At 41.7% G+C, this 18,126-nt stretch overlaps 1 protein-coding gene across 1 annotated transcript in view; it reads left to right on the top strand.

The window, feature by feature from the left end:
* tafa3a (TAFA chemokine like family member 3a) overlaps positions 1-18,126 on the top strand; it is a 113,935-nt gene that overhangs the window by 989 nt on the left and 94,820 nt on the right. The gene's annotated exons all lie outside the window — the stretch shown is intronic.

Consider the following 18,126-nt stretch of genomic DNA (forward strand, 5'->3'; position numbering starts at 1 on the left):
TTTGCCCAGTTAAGTGCGGCTTGCCATGGAAGAATTGAAAATGACCATACTGCGTCATTTAACGTGCTATCGCATAGAGTGGCTTCTTTCACGAATCCAGTGACCCCCCCCCCCCCCCATTCATCGTGAGAGCGACACCCACCCGCGAAGGGGGTAAGAGCTCTCATATAGAGACCATGTAAAAACTGCTCCCAAATGCTGTAAACACATTTAAAGCACACTTTGTAAGCATATTTATGCACGTTACGATACATCACAATATGTTACGAGTTACATTAAAAAGGTTACAATACATTACAATAAGTGACATTAAAATATATTCCGATATGTTACAATGTGTTCTGATCAGGTTTTTATGATTCTATACTTATGATGAGTTAAGATGATGCTACATTCTGTTACCTCTGTGAGACGTTACGATGTTTGTTACGATGTATGTTACGATGTTACATGATGATATCTTTTGTTACAATACATTATGTTCCAATACATGATGATATTTTACATGATGTAATGATGACATTTGTTACTTTTTTCTGATTCTTAAAAAAATGAGGTACACTATCCAGCGTTGTTACGTTACAATATGCTACATTACAATATACATTATACAATATATATGGTATATCTAATAAGGGAAGATATTGTTTTTTTTATGATGGGATAATTGTAATGTTCCGTTGAAATATGACATGTAATGGTGTCATGATGAGATTTAAATTATTCTACAATAATAACCTATTTGTATGAGGAGGCTTTAAACACATTCAGCCCTATTAAAACATGTTTTAAACACCTTGTCAACACATTTAAACTCCCAAAACACATCGTAATCATAAAATGCAGTGAAAATACTGTTCGTATTGTCGTGTCAGGGTGTATGCACCTTTAAGAGACTTGGTGGGAGTGGGAGTGTGATGCTGGTTAATCTGTGTGAGTGTCTATGTGTGAAGTGTGGCTGACAACAGCTCCTAGTTGAGCGTGCTCATTGTGTAAATGAATGATCTGGCTTTGATGTCCTGAATGATCTCCTGAAAAGTGCGTCACTGATTGTGACTCTCCTTTCCCACATGGGAGGGCATTAAAGGAGCCTAACGCAGTGAACCAACGCTATTCGTGAGGGACATGGAATGAACTTTTTGATAATCTGAGATTAATTGGTTCATAACAGCCACAAGATGGTGGCAAAGCACTACTTTTGTCAAAATGAAGATCCTCAACTCACTTAGAGATAGTTGCTTCGTAGAAAGATGCCCCTTGATGGTAGCAAACACTACTTTTATGTCGATAAAACTCCTCAACTCACTTCCACAATGTTCTTTGGTACCAAGTTGCCGTAAAATGTCAGCAACACACTAGGTTTGTCTAAATTAAGGTCCCCGACTCACTTCAAAATAGATCCCTATCATATATTCAGCAAATGTGCACATTGGACATGTTTCACCCAAAATCTATATGCAAAAGGAAAACAGATATTAGCATGTTCTCAGTCACATTACAAAAACAAATGAGTCATTTGTTAAGTGAACGCGTCGGCAATGTGACACACACAAAAGACGGAGACATGTGGCAGTGGTTACCAAAGTAAATATGATCCAATGTGTAGGGGCTCATTTTTTATCATCTTATATCAGTGCTGCTCAATTATTTTCTGTCATGCCCCCCCTAGGAAGAAGAAAACATCTCACCCCCCCCCCCCCACCCGCGCAACTATAAATAGTATCACTTGTCTAGGAAATTGTCATAAGTAGACCTCTGCATAACACTGTATCCTTATTAACATACAGTATAAGAGAATTAAAAAAAGAAAGAAATAATGACCAACTTCCAACAAAGAATAGCTTTATTAACTGCAACTGAAAAGATTTAAAGTGCATCTGAAAGTCAAGAATAAAATTAAATTCTTAATTAAACTACAAACATTTTTTGACCCGCCCTGTCAAACATACGATACTGAAAAATACAATTACATAAAATCAATAAATAATAATGCATTCAAACTGATCACCAACATTAACTCAAGAGCACAATATAAACAAAAAACAACAACAACTTTAACCTGCAAAACAAAATACATACAATAATTTGTGTTGATTTTTTTAATCAAAGATGATGTCTAGTTTAATGGCTACAAGTAGCAGTCACAAAGCGGGATGATTGTTGGCAATATTCGGCATGTTTTCGCTGAAAAAAACTAAAGTGACTTATAAGCGTGATTGGGGTGTAATGTCTTTAAATGACGACTTAATTTATTTGGCTTCATGCTCTCCGCTGCCAACTTTCCTCATCTCCCACCGTAGTCACAGTGAAGCCAAGCGCTACATACGCTTCGTCATATTTCCTCGTTTTAGCTTTCGGGAGGCTTTCGTTTGTCTCTTTATCTCCGTCTCTCTCCGGCTGTCATACTCATACTCTGTGCTGTGTGCAAGGTGCACATGATCAGTGCAAACACAACACCGAGTGAATGCTCCCTGCGCACACTCTGCCAATGAGAGCACCACTGCCCCCTAATGTAAGTGGAGGTGCAATTGCACTTTATTCTAGGACTAAAAAAAATAAAAAAGCATGTTTCCCCAGGTCAAACGCGCCCCCCTCGCCGGAGCCTCGCACCCTCCTGGGGGGGGGGGGGGGGCGTGCCCTACTATTTGATTAGCACTGTCTTATATTGACAGAGGAGCAATGGAATTTTTGTGGGAAAATGAGGCGACGCGTTTCTTTCTCTTCATTTCATGGAGATGTCCAGTAAAGATGTCACATATCAGAGACGTCTACAAAAGATAACGTCACACATTTGCAGCGCGTGATAAATGAACATTGTGTGTTCTTTTTATTATCATACTGTATGCAGTACGTTTACGATATCCAGGTCAAGCGGAAAGCTTAGATTTTAAATCTGTGCTTTGATATCACTTGTTCTGCCTCAAACTTACAGTTTGGTGAAAGGTTTTGTACTCTATAAATAATGAAAGTAAAATAAAATTATTATTATTATTATTATTATTATTATTATTATTAATGAATCTACCATACAAGATAATACTGATGTTGATTATTTTATCACCAATGGTTCATAGTGTTTTTGGTTTTGCAAATAATTTCCTAAACTACCGGTAATCGTTACTTCATATCGTACATGAATTTGCTTTATAACTGTTCATTTTAGGTCAGTTTTTAATTCCCACGAAAATCTAAATCAGCTTTCAAGCCGCGGAATGAAGATTTGCTCTCCACAGAATCAATTCGTTTTCTCTGTAGATTCCTCGGGGACGAGTTATTGACCAATCCTAAGTGTTGAAAATGTCTGGCTCTCTTTGATGATCAACATGAATGGTGTTAGTTTTTTTTTGCTGTGGGTTACCTGAAAAGTGATGGTTTCGATGCAAGGGTGCAAGTTGACGCCAGTCATATGCCAACACCACGATGAGCTTTTGACACAATAGGGCAGTAGAAATGAGTGTCAGGTGTTAAACTTCACACACCTGTCCAGAGATTACAGAATTCCTTTGTTGGATTTGTGACCATACATATAGCACGTGTAACATTTCCGATCGACAACCCAACCATTTTCAGATTGGGTGAGAAAAATCTCACTTATCATTCTGGTTCTTTTTTTTTTTTTTTTTTTTTTTAATGTGAGCAGTGTTTGCACAGCCTGCCAATGGAAACATTAATAGTTTAGCCGGTAATTACAAGCCAGCAGCCACCTGACAAAAGCAGCAATCAATCGTGTCATCTTTTGATGATGCAAATTTTTCAGTAGCAATGATGCTAACACTGTATGTAGGATCCATCCATTTTCTAATCTATTTATCCTCATGAGGGTGCTGGAGCCTTTCCCAGCTGTCTTCGGGCAGTAGGCAGGTTACACCCTGAACTGGTTGCCAGCCATTCGCTGGGCACACAACTCAGGGACAATTGAGAGTGTTCAATCAACCTACGGTGCATGCTTTTGGAATGTGGGAGGAAACTGGACTACCCGGAAAAAACCCACACAGCCACAGGGAGGGCATACAAACTCAACGCAAGGAGGACAGGGCCTGGAATGGAATCCTCCACATCTGCACTGTGAGGCAGAGGTGCTCACCAGTTGACATCTGTGTATGATCATAACCAAAACGTTATCATGTTTACATTTTAAGGCATAGAGCTTTTATAGGTCAAACTCAATAGCGCAAAATGAAAATATCTCAAAAATCTGATGTGCTGGAAAAAAAATTGACATTTTCTGAATCAGCTTCAAAAATACGTTTAGGGACACACAAAGCCATCTCTGATTAAAAGGTTCTGTTGACCAGTGTTAGCTACCATTCCAATTAATGTCACAGTCACCAAACTCAGTATTGACCACACCCATAAGAATATGCAATCGTATATGGAAATCAGGCACGCTTGTCAGCACTGACTGTTTGCCAAGCAGATCGGATGGGAAAAATCACTCATGCATACCCCACCCTACAGGATGATTGGTCAGGATAATCTTTCAGAGACATCCCAAAGTCAGCCCTTTGCTGACCTGGATTGCTAGCGGGGAATCAGGGTCAGATTTGTCCTGCTTCTCATTTCTTTTTTCCTCAAATGGCTTTGGCGCAATTGTCTCAGGGCAAGCGAACCATCTTTCCATTTGCCAGACACATTTTGGAACATAAAAGAGCCTTAGGACCACCCCAAGTTCAGCGTTTCCTTTTGAGTAGTCCACCAGATGACTACCGGTCGAAGCGTGAATGACTGTGTTTTATTGTTTTCAAGAGACACGAATGTGATTTGCATGATCTTGTCTCCCATCCATGTGTTCACTTTGTTCCTGTAACTGCCCCTTCATCCTTTTTGACAACTGTTGTGCGGTCAGCTGTTTTTTTTCCCCCTTCTTCCCAGCAGCCTGTCCTCTCTAGCTCTCCCCTCAATTAGCGCTATCATCGCATTTCATCCTGCGGAGAGCGCATGGTAATAACCTTACAGGCCTATTGCGGGCTGATGCAATTCAGCGGTGATTAATTGAAGTCTCCTCGGAGAGTCCGAAGAGGCGTAGATCTTTCCCTTTCTCCCCGCACTCCGCCGCCCCACCCCTTGGTTGACAGGAGCGCTATTATATTGTTTTATAGATCACCATCAGTAGCCCTTGAAGCTGCCTGCAGCCGACTGTTGTCCTGGAGGCTTTTATTGTGCAGCATTATTGGTCGGAGTTGCTGACAGGCGTAGCAAAGGCCACCCTGAGATTAGTGGAGATGGGGGCTGAGTGACAGCTAGTGAGTGACAATGAGGACCTGGAATCGGGTTGTCTAGTTATACTTCAGTGTGAGTATCGTAGTGTGAGCAGTGGCCTAAAGCAGTTCCTTGCCAATGCTCTCTTTTTGGATTTGTTCGTTTGACTTTTTGATCCGCACCAGTGACTTTGGGAGGGCATTATGGTATCTTAACTGCCAGGTTTAGAGAACCTTTTCTGCTCTTTCAAGACCAACAGAATATTCGGTACAATGACGATATAAGTATCAAATCTACCCCCTTCCTTTTTTGGGGGCCGTGGGGGTTGCTTCGCATTCCTCATTCACTCCATGAACTACATTATCTTTTCTCACACACGTTCTACTTACCACAACACATACTCTATTTAAAACATCCACAGGGTTGGGAGGGTTACTTTTAAAATCTGTTCTGGTACAGTTACTAGTCACCTGTTAAAAAATGTGCTTCGTAATGCAGCCATCTCGTTACCTCTGCGTCCCCCGTCCTAGACGCATAATTTTCCCGCGGGACGCACAGTTCCAAATAATGTGCGTTTTTGGGACGCAAGGAAATTTCTCAGTCAAAACAATAAAAAAAAAAACTACGGTAAATATTTTTTTCCAGCAACGATCGCAGTTTGACCATCGCTGCCATTGTTGTTTTGAGTAATCTCGCGTGATGAGATTTCCGTTCTCACGAGACGAGATTGGCGAGGTCGGCCGACACCTTGCAGGAAGCAGACGATTGCCAAGTTGTGTAACATTAAAACAAGTGTTGCGAAAGTTTATTGCGGAGATATCACAGAGGAAGCAGATAAATTTGCGATGATAAGTTGACTTTGAGAAAGCCTTGCATCATTGGAAGCAGAGTAAAGAGAGGAGAATTTATGAACTCAAAAGACTGAACCATGGGAACCTATTTCTCAGCAAATCTTGTATGCCTGAATTATTCAAATTTTTGCAGCATTTGTTTAGAAGAAATAAAACTATTATCAATGTATATTGTTGTTGTTTGTGTTATTATCATATGCAATTGAAGAAGTAGACCATTTAAGAATTCGAAATTTGGGACTCTAAATGCATAATGACACTCATACGTTTCTGATCAGCGAATCCCTGGGACTGGCAGGGCTCAAACTGTAAAATTATCACTGTAATGTAATCCAAGTACCATCATATTAATGTAACTGAATGAATACTTTTAAATACATTTCGATTACTCTAATAGCAAATATGCTAATGAAGACAAAATAAAAATGAATATTGCTACAGTATGAATTTGTGACAGTGACGGTATAGGGACCGGGCTGGCTTGCAAAGAGTGAAATCCATAGATCAGTGATTCTCAATGTGAGACTGCTGGGGCACATTAGTGAAGGAGCTCTTGCGTGCCACGAGAAATGATCACATTTCACTTAATTGGCCAAGGATTATTTATTATTAATAACATATAACCTATCTTTGTTCATATCTATGCCAGTGACACAGAGAGAGACAGAGCAAATAAATGATCTTCTATTAGATGAAAAGTATATAATTGACGTGGATCGACTTGAGTGACATTTTTGATTGGTGCTGCGCCATGATATTTACTTGACCATACGAAATAATATGTGCCTTGGCTCAATCAAGGTTAGAAATCACTGAGATAGATAGATAGATAGATAGATAGATAGATAGATAGATTCATCCCATGAAGTAAAATTGATTAGAAAGTTGTTGTTATAATGTGTGGTATGGTAAAAGGAGGACAAATTATGTTTATGAAGGCAACTTTTGCAGCGATATTTCAAAATCGGACTCCCCACAACGCGCACACACACACACACTCACACACACACACACACACACACACACACCCACACACACACACATTGTAATCATGATATGGCGCCGGTGACGGTCCGTGACAATATCCCACAATGCCACTTTTAATCCCCCATGCCAAGTTGAGCTGTTTTTATTGTTAATATGGTTTTAAAAGGTAAATCTGTGACTGATTTGTGATGCAAGGTGAAACTTAATTAGGTGCAGAGGGCAAGCGCTCAGCTCCATCATAGCAGGACTCTGACAGCTCAAACTTTTCTTTGGAAATGTTAAGATAAATTGGTCCTTCAATGAGTATATTGCTAAGACTGAATAGTGGTCACCACTTCCTCCCTTCCTTTGTGTGAGGAGGACACAACATGGCCCTCCGCGATCGTGCTTTTACACCCATTTGCCCTCTGCAAAAACGTGCGGAATGACTAGAGTTTACGGCGCCGCATTGAGCTTCCCAACAATTGTGACAATGTATCCACTTGTTGCAATAAACAAGGGCGCCACTCTGTTTGCGTGGGAAATGTAATTTGTAATAATTCAGTTTTTAATACATTTACCGGTACCTGTAATCTGCTTGTTTTTTTTCTGTACCTGTAACCGAATACAGTTACATCTTTTTTTGTATTCTGAAGCTGGAATGCCAGTCTTGTCCCAATGTACCTCGTTGACGTTTTCACCCCTATAATGTTCCAAAGTCTTGATTTCACATAATTCATTTTCCAGTTGCCAATTTTGCTTACAACGAACACTTTTATAACGTGAACTTCATTGGAACGACCAGAGTTTTCCCCACAAAAGAGTGAAAACGCCTTCATTGCAACGAACCGTGGGAAGCTAACTGCCGACATGACCTTGCTTATAAACAAAATGCATAACGCCAGATTCCCCTCTGTTGCTTAGCAACACTACTGTTCGGCTCGGTACATTGTACTTTCTGCCGTAACTCTGCCGTATGGAGTCACGACATGGTCCTGAGCACATGGTCTGGAAAATACACATGATGAAACAACGGTGGCAGTAAACGGCTGGATTGCAGATGATGGAAAAAAACATCCATGCCTACATTTTTTTCCCCCTTCAGTTCGCTCAAGAGGCCGTGTCTCTGAAACTTGCTTTGACTTAAATTTTTGCTCGTCACACAAAGCACAAAAATCAACAAAGCAACTTCTAATTTTTCAAACTGGGGTGCTCGTTTCATGTCGGGGTAAATCAAGGTACCGCTGCACATTAAAAAGAAGACCCGTAAGACATCACCAGTATGGGTAAATAAAAGGTTAGCAATAGAAATTGGACTATTCCAGATATAATTAACAGTTTGAGGAAATTTTGTGTGGAAAAAAAAAAGTTTTGTAATTTGACAAGCTGGTTGAGCGCACCTGTACTCTCACAATGAAAGCAGTCTATCGAGGTTACATATTTTCAGTCAGTGACAGACAACTCCAGCAAAGACAATCAGCATTCAGAGAGAAAAAAAAACAGCCAGAGAATTGCAATTTTCACTTTTTTACGAAGCAACCGTGGCGCTACAAGCAGGTGCTATCGGCAGGCGGGCCGGAGCTTCTGCGAGCCTGCTTGAAATGCATGAGCCACCGGGTGATTTGCAGAAGGGGAGGAGGAGAACGGTGAGGATGAAGAGGTTCGTCTGGAGTTTTTAAGGAGTCACCGTAGGCTGTATTTGTGTTCTACGGCGGCTTGCCGCTTGCACTGTCAGATCAATACCGCGTCACATGGGCGTGTGTGTGTGTGTGCTTGTGTTGGTGAGCATGAGACTAAAACAATGCATGCATCGACTTGATCACCTTAAGTGACTCCACACAAGATGAAGATAGATACATTTTTAATATGGTAGAAAAGTCAATTGGTTTCAGTCAAGGGAACCCTTGTCTATTCATTACATTTTTTTTGTAGCTTATTGCTATACTTAAGGTAGATTCAACAGTGAGTTGAATAGTTTCTTGCTGAAGAGGCATGTCTCAATGCTCAATACTCAATACATATTTGCCCATTTATTGAACTGAGCACAGCAACAGCAGGACAAGCTAAATGTCATCAACCCTCCCTCAACTGTATTTGTCATTCGCGCGGGAAGTTGTGTGCAATAAAAAGTTGGCGCATCTATCAATCTCAATGATCAGGCTCGATTTTGGAACATGCCGAGACTCTTTGCGTGGAAGTACGTTGATAGGCTCATATGTTTCGAAAACACTTTGTTTCACCTCTTCAGCTAGCGGCAGCTTTAAGGAGAAATTGGAAGGCCTACCGTTCGAACAAAGGCAGCGTTGTGGCACTTCCTGCGGACAACGAGGACACAGTTAGAAGAGGAGGAAGAGCACATGGCGTGTTTTATTGATGCCATTTAAGGGGAGCACGTCCACAATGGGCCCGGCTGCGGTGAAGTGTAACCGCAGACAAAAAAACATGAAGACAATAAACAAACAAATTGGTTTCCTGGAAGCCAGCAGTGTCCCGCTCGTTCACTCATGCAGCCTGATGTGGCAAGCTGTTTCTACCTCCTACCTCGGAGATTAGACTCAGGGAGGAAGGCACAACTCCATCTTTTATTTATTCAGCCTAATTTGCAGTGTGCATGTCTGCTGTTTGAGAGTGTGTGTGTGTGTGTGTGTGTGTGTGTGTGTGTGTGTGAGAGAGCGAGAGAGAGAGAGATAAAGAGAGAGAGTGCCGGACTGCCGCGGTGTCTCTAAACGGTTGAGTTGTCTAAGGTGTCTATGGTCACGTACTTGCATTCTAAAACAGCGGTCTCCTTTACTTTTATTTATTGAGATGCCCTAAAATGCCACAAGATGGCGCCAAATGTCCTGCCTGATAAGAAAGTAGTTATTGGAGTCATATCAAAGAAGTGTTTTTTGAATACAATTCAATCCATCTTTATGTGTATGGCGCATAAAAATGCAGCTGCAATGATGCATTTCAATTGAGAAACAGGCCAAGTGTCATGTTCCGTTTTCGGCAGCAGGTGGCAGGCGGTGCATTCTGGCTGCCTGCGCACCTGCTACCTAGTTGTCATTGAGCACCTGCTTTATTAGGGCTGTCTTTCGAACTCTTACTTGCCGGAGAATTGCTTGCCGTGCCACTACTTTTGTCCGTGTGTCGGTATTTTCGCTCTCGTCTTAGTCTTAGTGCGCTAGTTATTCTCGTCGGCTCTTTTGGTGTTGTCTTATTTTTGTGGGTAATAGTATTCGAGTTTATTTTCTTCCTTGCCCTTTGCACGAGCGCTTTTTGTTATTGGGTTTTTTGCATGTTTTCCTGCTACTCGTTTTGACCAGCGTTTTCTGTTGTCTATTTTCTGCGGTGCGGTTTTTGTTAATAAATATTTTTTTCGTACGCAGTTCTTGTTGGTGTCTGCTGCTTCGGGAATCCTATATTTCAATTTTGTTGCGAACGAAGCGTGTTCCTTTCCGCTTCGCTCGCAACGTGACACCAAGCAGTTAGGCTTTGTTTGTTAGTGGAAGTTAACAATCTTTGTGGCATGTGTATGAAATTTTCTGCTGTAAGAAAACTTGTTCATGTTTTTTTGGATCTTCACAACAGGGCTCGGTCCCTCTGTACTGTATTTAGGGGGGATCGGTCATAAAGGGGGGATCGAGGTAAAATTTTCAAACATTCCATGGGTTATGCCCAAGCTATCTTTGCGGTGGCGTTTGTGTTTGGGACACCTAAAATACATGAGTGAATTGTTGTGTTACGGGCAAGCGGAGGCCATCAAAAAGGTGATTCATTCATCGGAAGAAAAATAATGAAAGCGGCGAGGATCCTCTTTTTCATGGCGAATGATCATCAAACTTTGACAGCATTCTCCACCGACAATAGAAGGTTTAGGCTAAAAAGCTCAGCAATTTTGCATCGCCCATCTGTCTCGGAGGGGGGTTCTCAAACTTTGTCAACATACAAGCTATGACCAAATGACCTACCTACTACGTGATTTCGTTTAAAAATAGACTTCAAAATCTTTGATATGTACAATATACACTCTATTTTGGTGTACATTGCAGAACTGCATGAACTCACGTTGCACAGTAATACAATTAGTGTACATGTTCGATCCTAACTTCTCTGACGACTTGTGTTGAATGGAATCGGTTAAGGGTGGAGTCCGAACAGGAGCTGCTGACGGCGAGCCGTGTGCACACCTCCCATTGAACATCTGTCATGTCGGAATGCGTACTTGGACTTAATGTTTTTATCAAGGGGCCGAAAATGCTGCTCCACATTCCGTCCTTCAGCTGGCCAGCAACCACCCTTGGCGGAATTTCCATTCTGATGGACGGGTCAGCGAGACAACCACACCAGTCACCACCACCACAATACCTACCATGACATGTCATGAGAGGGCTGCCCGGCCTCGTGCCGGGGTCCGGGCTTCTCCATCCCGCGGTTTATTCTCCAGCGCTGGGGAAACCACGAGCGTGTGCCCGTGTGCATTGCCCGCTTCCCCCCAGCCTCCCTGCCACCAAGCCCATTGCAAGAAAAAAACTCTCTCTAATATGGATATTTTGGCTTATTTTTGCCCCTAATCATTTTTATGCTTTATTATTAAGTTGAGAGGAGATGAAACAAAATGAAAACTGCTAGTTTGACCATTTAGCGCAGTTGTATGCGCATGCGTGTCGAGGCATGCAACAGGTGTATTTGGCTGCTTTGTATAACAATCAAGTAACAAATTTCACAATGGATGACAGTTATGGTATATTATGTCAATAACATAAAACTGGGAAGGCTGGCAGTGATTGAGTCAGTGCCATGAAAGCTTCTGACACCCCCTTCGCTATCGCCCGGTAGCTCACGATCCACACAATGCGCAGCCCCAGTCTCGGGTATCTGCTTTGCCATTTGAGTGAATTTCGTCATAGGATTTGATAAAATCCACCAGAAATTGATCACATTTGGGGGATGGTCCTGGAGATTTATTTGTACGAAAGATCCACCAAATTTTGTGTCAATTGGTGAAACTCAATCCCAGGAGCGCAAAACAATGAGGCAAGCGTGTTAACCACTATTCTGAAGCACCACAGCTCAGTGAATTCTCTTGACAAGAGGCGAGTATGGTGGTGAAGCCAGAGTTTGAGTGTCGACGTTCCGTATCATGTCGACGCTGTGAGAGAAGTCGCTTGAGGGCAGCGGCGGTTCACGCTTCACTTTCATCTTTTGGAAAAGAGCCTTCGCCTCCTCCTCCTCCTCTTCTTTTTCCTCCTTGTCCTCGTCTCAAGCTGGTACACAATGGACATGGTCTTTTCGTTGGTCGTATCGCGTGGGCCATAGTCGTCTTCTTTGTAGGCTTCTTAGTCATCGTATTTTTATTTATTTTTTTGCTCGCTGTCTTCTTCCGATCGGTCATTTCCTGCTTCATATATTCTTCGTCATCTTCTTAGTCATCGTTTTTTTTTTTTTTTTTTTGCTCGCTGTCTTCTTCCGATTGGTCATTTCCTGCTTCATATATTCTTCGTCATCTTCTTGGTTGTTTTTGTCGACGTTTTCTGCTTTGTTCTCTTCTTTGTCATAATGGTCTTCATATTCTTATTTGTGGCCTTGATAGAGGATAGACTCACTCGGACAGGCCTTTTTTGACATTGTTATCTTTTTCATAGTATCGTAGTCTCCTTCCTCATTGTCCTCTTTGTCGTCTGCTGCTTCATTATCATCTTCTCATTTTTTTGTCGCTTATCTTCTTTATCGGAGCTCTCTTCGTCGTCTCCTCTGTCGTGGTCTTCTTCTGCTACGTTAACTTATTTATCTGGCTTTCCGTCAGCTTCTTTCCCATCTGTCTATGACATCTTCTCCATCTTTGTCATAGTTTCTTTGTGCTCTTCCAATTCTTTGCTCTCTTTGGCTTCCTTATTGTCTTCTTTGACGCTTTCTTCAGCAATGTCATGGATGTTGTCTTCTGATTCATCATTTTCTACTTTGTCATTGACTTTTTCCTTCACAGTGGTCTTCTTCATCTGCCTAACTTGTCATCTTTGTCTCTTGTCAGCTGGGTCATCGTCTTTTTCGTCTTCTGCTTTGCCATTTTCTCCTTGACCTAACTGGGAAATGTCCTGCTAATGTTAATATAATTCTGTGATTCTGCACAACTGACAAATAAATGTCCCTCCAACTCGCACAGCATAGTAAAGAAATTACCTTGATCTTTTATCTTAATGTATGGTTATCAAAGCCATTTGGGAGCATTTACATAAGATTACGTGCACGCTGCTTCTTTTTCAGAGCAGCATGCCACTTCACCACTTTTCACATATAAAGCAGAATTAAACACCTCGCTTTGTAAAAAAAAAAAAAAAAAAATTTTACTTCCCCTGACCTTGTTGTTCTCTCTGACTGCTCTCATGCTCTCTTTCCTTCACACACACACACACACACACACACACACACACACACACAAATTCACAAGGTCCCTCACCAACAATATCACCAGCAGCAGTCGCAGGAGCGTGTGGCGGGATTAATTTCTCCTGTGCTTTGGACTCGGGTGCAAGAGAATAAAAGGGAAGGCAACTCAGGGGACACAGTCCACATGCACCTCTCCTGATTCTCGCCTTTCCTCTCTGCTTTGCATCCACCTCTCACAAACAGTTTGAGGTCGCCGTGCTCATATTCACATTCACTTGTGTATTGAATTGTTCCATTCGGCACTGTGGCAAATATTAGCTGCACGCTTCTTTTATTTTGTTTTGTCTTTTTGGCGTGTGATGTTTATCATTTAGGTTGTTATTTTGCTTCCAGGGTCGGACCAGACCATAATATTATTTTTATTAAAACCTTTACGACTGTAATCTGTTTACAAGGGAGTTTACAGTTATCGAATGGCCATCTTGAGATGCTTAATGTTGTTCAGAAGCTCTTCGGACAAAAGCGTTAAGACTTTGTGTTTGAATTTGAGTGTGTCTGTGGGGAGTGTTCTTTTGTCAATACATATTTGGTGGTCTTAAAGGGATTAGGGGATGGAAATTTAACTTTTTATTTGTTTGTACATAAATAGTTGCGTCTCTGGATCACCCGACCAGCATGAAAATTAAACAACCGGGTACTTTGTATCATACAGTACAGCATATCTTTTGCCATCTGCTTTTTTTCCAAAATAGAGTCATTGCAATTCTTCTAATTTACAAAGTATCCACTTTAGACATGGAATTCCTCCATCCATTACTTGGCAGTTGGGCTAGGTGAAGGTCCAACATTTTAAAGGCTACACAAACACACTCTAATGTCAAAGCCACAAGGTAAGCAGAGCTGCAGTGTAAGCACAGACAAGAGTTTCTTTTATCAGCATTAGCATCTGATAAAATATCCATACTCAAATAGTTGAGTTGTTGTGGGGCTGTGCTTATTTGTGCTTGGTGATGTGTCAGCTGCATGCGCCATATGCACAGATCTGCTACATTAACCGAGTGCCATCTGATAGATTGGTGATGAAGTGCTGCCTCTATGAGAGAAAATACAATCGAATTGTAGGGGTATGCTTGAATTAGCCAGCTGTGCTTTTGTGAAATTGCCGTGTATTTGCAGTCTGGACTTGGAAAGGTTAAAATTGTATCTAAAATTAGTCACTTTTTTTAAAAGTCTCTATGGAGGTTGGAGAAGTCGCTGAACATTGTTAATAAGTTGACAACACTGAGTTGCCTTCGCTTTGTTGCAACGTCCCAGTTCCACCACAGGTTCCCAAGGTAACTCAAGCCATTATTAGTCAGGATCCTCCAAAAAAATGAAAAAATACATCTTTTTACAATTTTAAGGCTTTCAGTGGTTGAGTAAGTGGTGTTTACTTTATGTGGCCTCCTAAAATGATCCCCACTTGCCTCACCATTTCTGTTTTGGTCATTTTATAATCTGATGAGTATTTAGATACAAGTGGACTTCCTTCCTTCTTTCCTTCCTTCCGCAATTTCTTCACTGTGACTACAGATAAAATCCTCCTTCTGTTCATCGGTGACCCCTCCTCCCCCAGGCACTAATTCATTTACAAATATTCAATAATTCATGTCACCGGCACTGCCCTGGGCATCCTGCTGCTGGCGGGTGTGTCTGCCTGAACACCTTTTGTGCTCACTAATTGCATTCTGTCTCACACTGAGGCAATGACTTTTTTTAAAGCATACTTTGGGCTACAGATTTTGGCTACTTCACGTGAAATTCAATTGGAATTGACAGGAATGAACTAGAAATTTGTGGCGCTAATTTACATAATGCTGCCACCGCATGGGTTATTCTACTCATGGCATAGGTTGTGTACGCTGGGTGAAGATCCAGAGCCACTTGTAGGCAATAACTGGACTGTGTTGTCTGAAATACCAGCATGCAGAGGCACTAATCAATGCAGAACCCCCCATTTCCGCCAGAGCTCTGACACCCATGCTATCATGTCAAAGCCAAGAGATAAGCAGAGCTGCATTTTGTTTAATTGTATAGCACGCCACACTATAAGAGCAGAAAGCAAGATGATAAAGCTGTGTGTTGGTGGAGGGAAGGAAGGGGTGCTTCAGTATAGCTATGACATGCCACGGGGCGAGGTTAAAGTCGGATGAAGAGTGGTGTAATTAAGAGCTGGAAATCACACTGAGGGAGGTTCATTACAGAGAAAAGATGACGAGGGGCCAGTGTGTGATTTTCTTCATCAAAATTGACCTGCAGGAAATTCTCATTGGCAGTCTGTCAATGGCTTTGACTTACGACCCCCTACAAAAACAATTAAAGTGATGGAGAATTTGAACCCAGCTTCATCTGCATACTGACGTGCAGTGTCTTGCAACACGAGAGCGTGCATTTTATTGAGTCTTTTAATCACTTGGCTCGCGTTTTTGAGGGTGTTTTATCCTTTCGTGTGTTGAACTCTGCAACACCACGCTTAATTTACGAGCTGCAATGACATTATCTTAATAACGAGCTGCGGAATAAACAAAAAGCCAAGTTGTAAATTTGTTAACTGCTGCTAGAGAGCGGCGGAGTGGGGATACTTGTGTGTGGGGGAGGTTTAGCACAAGCCTGCCTTGTGCCAGAAATCAATGGAGGAAATATAGAAGCAATTATTTTGTGTCCAACACCCGCTGACAAAGTGGCAGCAAAGCGAGTCAAGGAGAAAACGCAGAATCAAGCAAAGAGCACGGTTATGGATCTGGTGGGTCATATGAGATCCTGTTAGGATGCTGTGATCAATCACCCCCCCCCCCCCCCCCCCTTCTCCTTTTTATTATTAGGTGACTCTAGGTGATGATTTTCATTTGCCATGTGAGGGAAAACGCACCCGAGAAAGGTCATGCTACAGTGTAGAGTCCAAAGAAGCAAAATGTTTGGAACCGCTCTGTGTGATGCGGTAAAACCCTCATCAAGCTGCCGTCTGAACTCAGCTTGCACTCTTCCTATAAGTTAGCATATGAACTCTAAGCATGTTAGCATGATATCAATTCTGCTAATATTGAAGTAAGTTGACTAATAGGTGCTTAGAACAACAGAATACTTAGTATGAACTTAAATGAGCTGTCTTTTTATCCAGTCTTATCAGCCTTCCGAACCCAATTACCTGGTAGCATGTAAAATTCTTAGCAAGTTGCCTTATTGTGTTATGAGCTCACTGCACGCTAGCATACCGACTATTAGCATGTTAGCATTATAGCTGACTAAAGTGCAAAAAATGACATCGAAGGAACTACTATATTAGCGCATTGTGTATTTGCAGTCGTCTATGGATAATTGTTAGCAAACAATTGATAGCATGCTACAATTTTAGCCATTCTCAATATGGAAAAATGCATGTTAATAATACTAAAACAACAAAGCACTCTGTATGAACTCAGATAATATAACATGTTAGCATTATATACAGTCTTATTAGCCTTCTTAAGTTGACCGATCAGACTGAGACCAGGCTGCCTAGCACATTCACAAACCACCCACACCAACTATTAGCATGTTAGCCTTAAAGCAATTCTCATTGCTAATGGTACTTGACTACATTGCAAGACTTTGAAAATAATTCAATCCCCAGAGTGCATTTTGTTTAAAGTTGCACTTGTGATAACCATAGTGTAATATTTGATACCATGTCATCATTTTCTACATTTAAAACATAATTGTCCACATATAAAGCTTTTTTTCTCTCATTTTGTGCTAATGAACATTTAGAAAATGCTTGTGCTGTTGATATGAATATCATTAAGAACCTCCCAACTCTGCCATACCTGATTCTCAGAACTCCATTGGTCTAATTCCGTCATGACAGAGCAATCTGTCAATAGATGCCTTGCAGCACCTGAGCTCTTTATGTTCACCACAAGGACCTGGCAAAGAAGAGGCCCTTCTGTTTCTTTTTTTTTTCCTTTTTTTTAACCACCTCCGACCTGGCCCCATTAACAGTACAGAAAGTCCACGTTCAGTGACGGGAACGGTGAAGAACTTGACAGAAATGGCTCCTTCGCAGCTTTAATGATTTGACAGAGGGCACTTCTGGATTAAAATATGGCATATGTTGCCCAACCCACAGAGCCCTGGGCTGAAGTGGGAGTGAAGGGTCGGTTACGTGAAGCGGCAGATTTTGTGGAGGCTGTCCTATCCCCTGAAGTGCGTGTTCTGCGATTGTGACAGGACATCAGCGGTCAGGGTTGAGGCAAGCAGGAGGAGTAGAACACGTTTGGCTGAAATGAAAGGGTTCTGGATCACTGCTAATGAACTGTGATGTGTGATGGGAACTGTCAACTCCAACACAACAGGAAGTGTTCATTCAACGAAGAAGGAATTCGTTTGGGGATATGAATCCTGACGATGGCCTTCTTGTGTGGAGTTTTCACATTCTGTTCTTATATATTTGTTGTTGACGATCCACAAATTCACCCAGACAAGCTTTGGATGTCAACGAGTACCAAAGTTTAGGCTGGTCTGTTCGTGGAAGGGGCAGATTTTCTCCGAATGTGCATGTACATGTGCACTTAGTCTGTGCATTAAATTGATTTTAAGAGCGTGTGGGTGTACATGAAACCTCCTGCGGCATGCACCTCACGACCGTCATCGTTGGCGATAACACAAATGTGACAAAAACAGGATACTGTGAAGACAACCTTTTTGCCCTGCGCTGAAGAATGCT

The sequence above is a fragment of the Hippocampus guttulatus genome, chromosome 8, assembly GCF_054856545.1.
Source record: "Hippocampus guttulatus isolate MCC_2025c chromosome 8, RoL_Hgut_1.0, whole genome shotgun sequence".
NCBI classification, from domain to species: Eukaryota; Metazoa; Chordata; class Actinopteri; order Syngnathiformes; family Syngnathidae; genus Hippocampus; species Hippocampus guttulatus.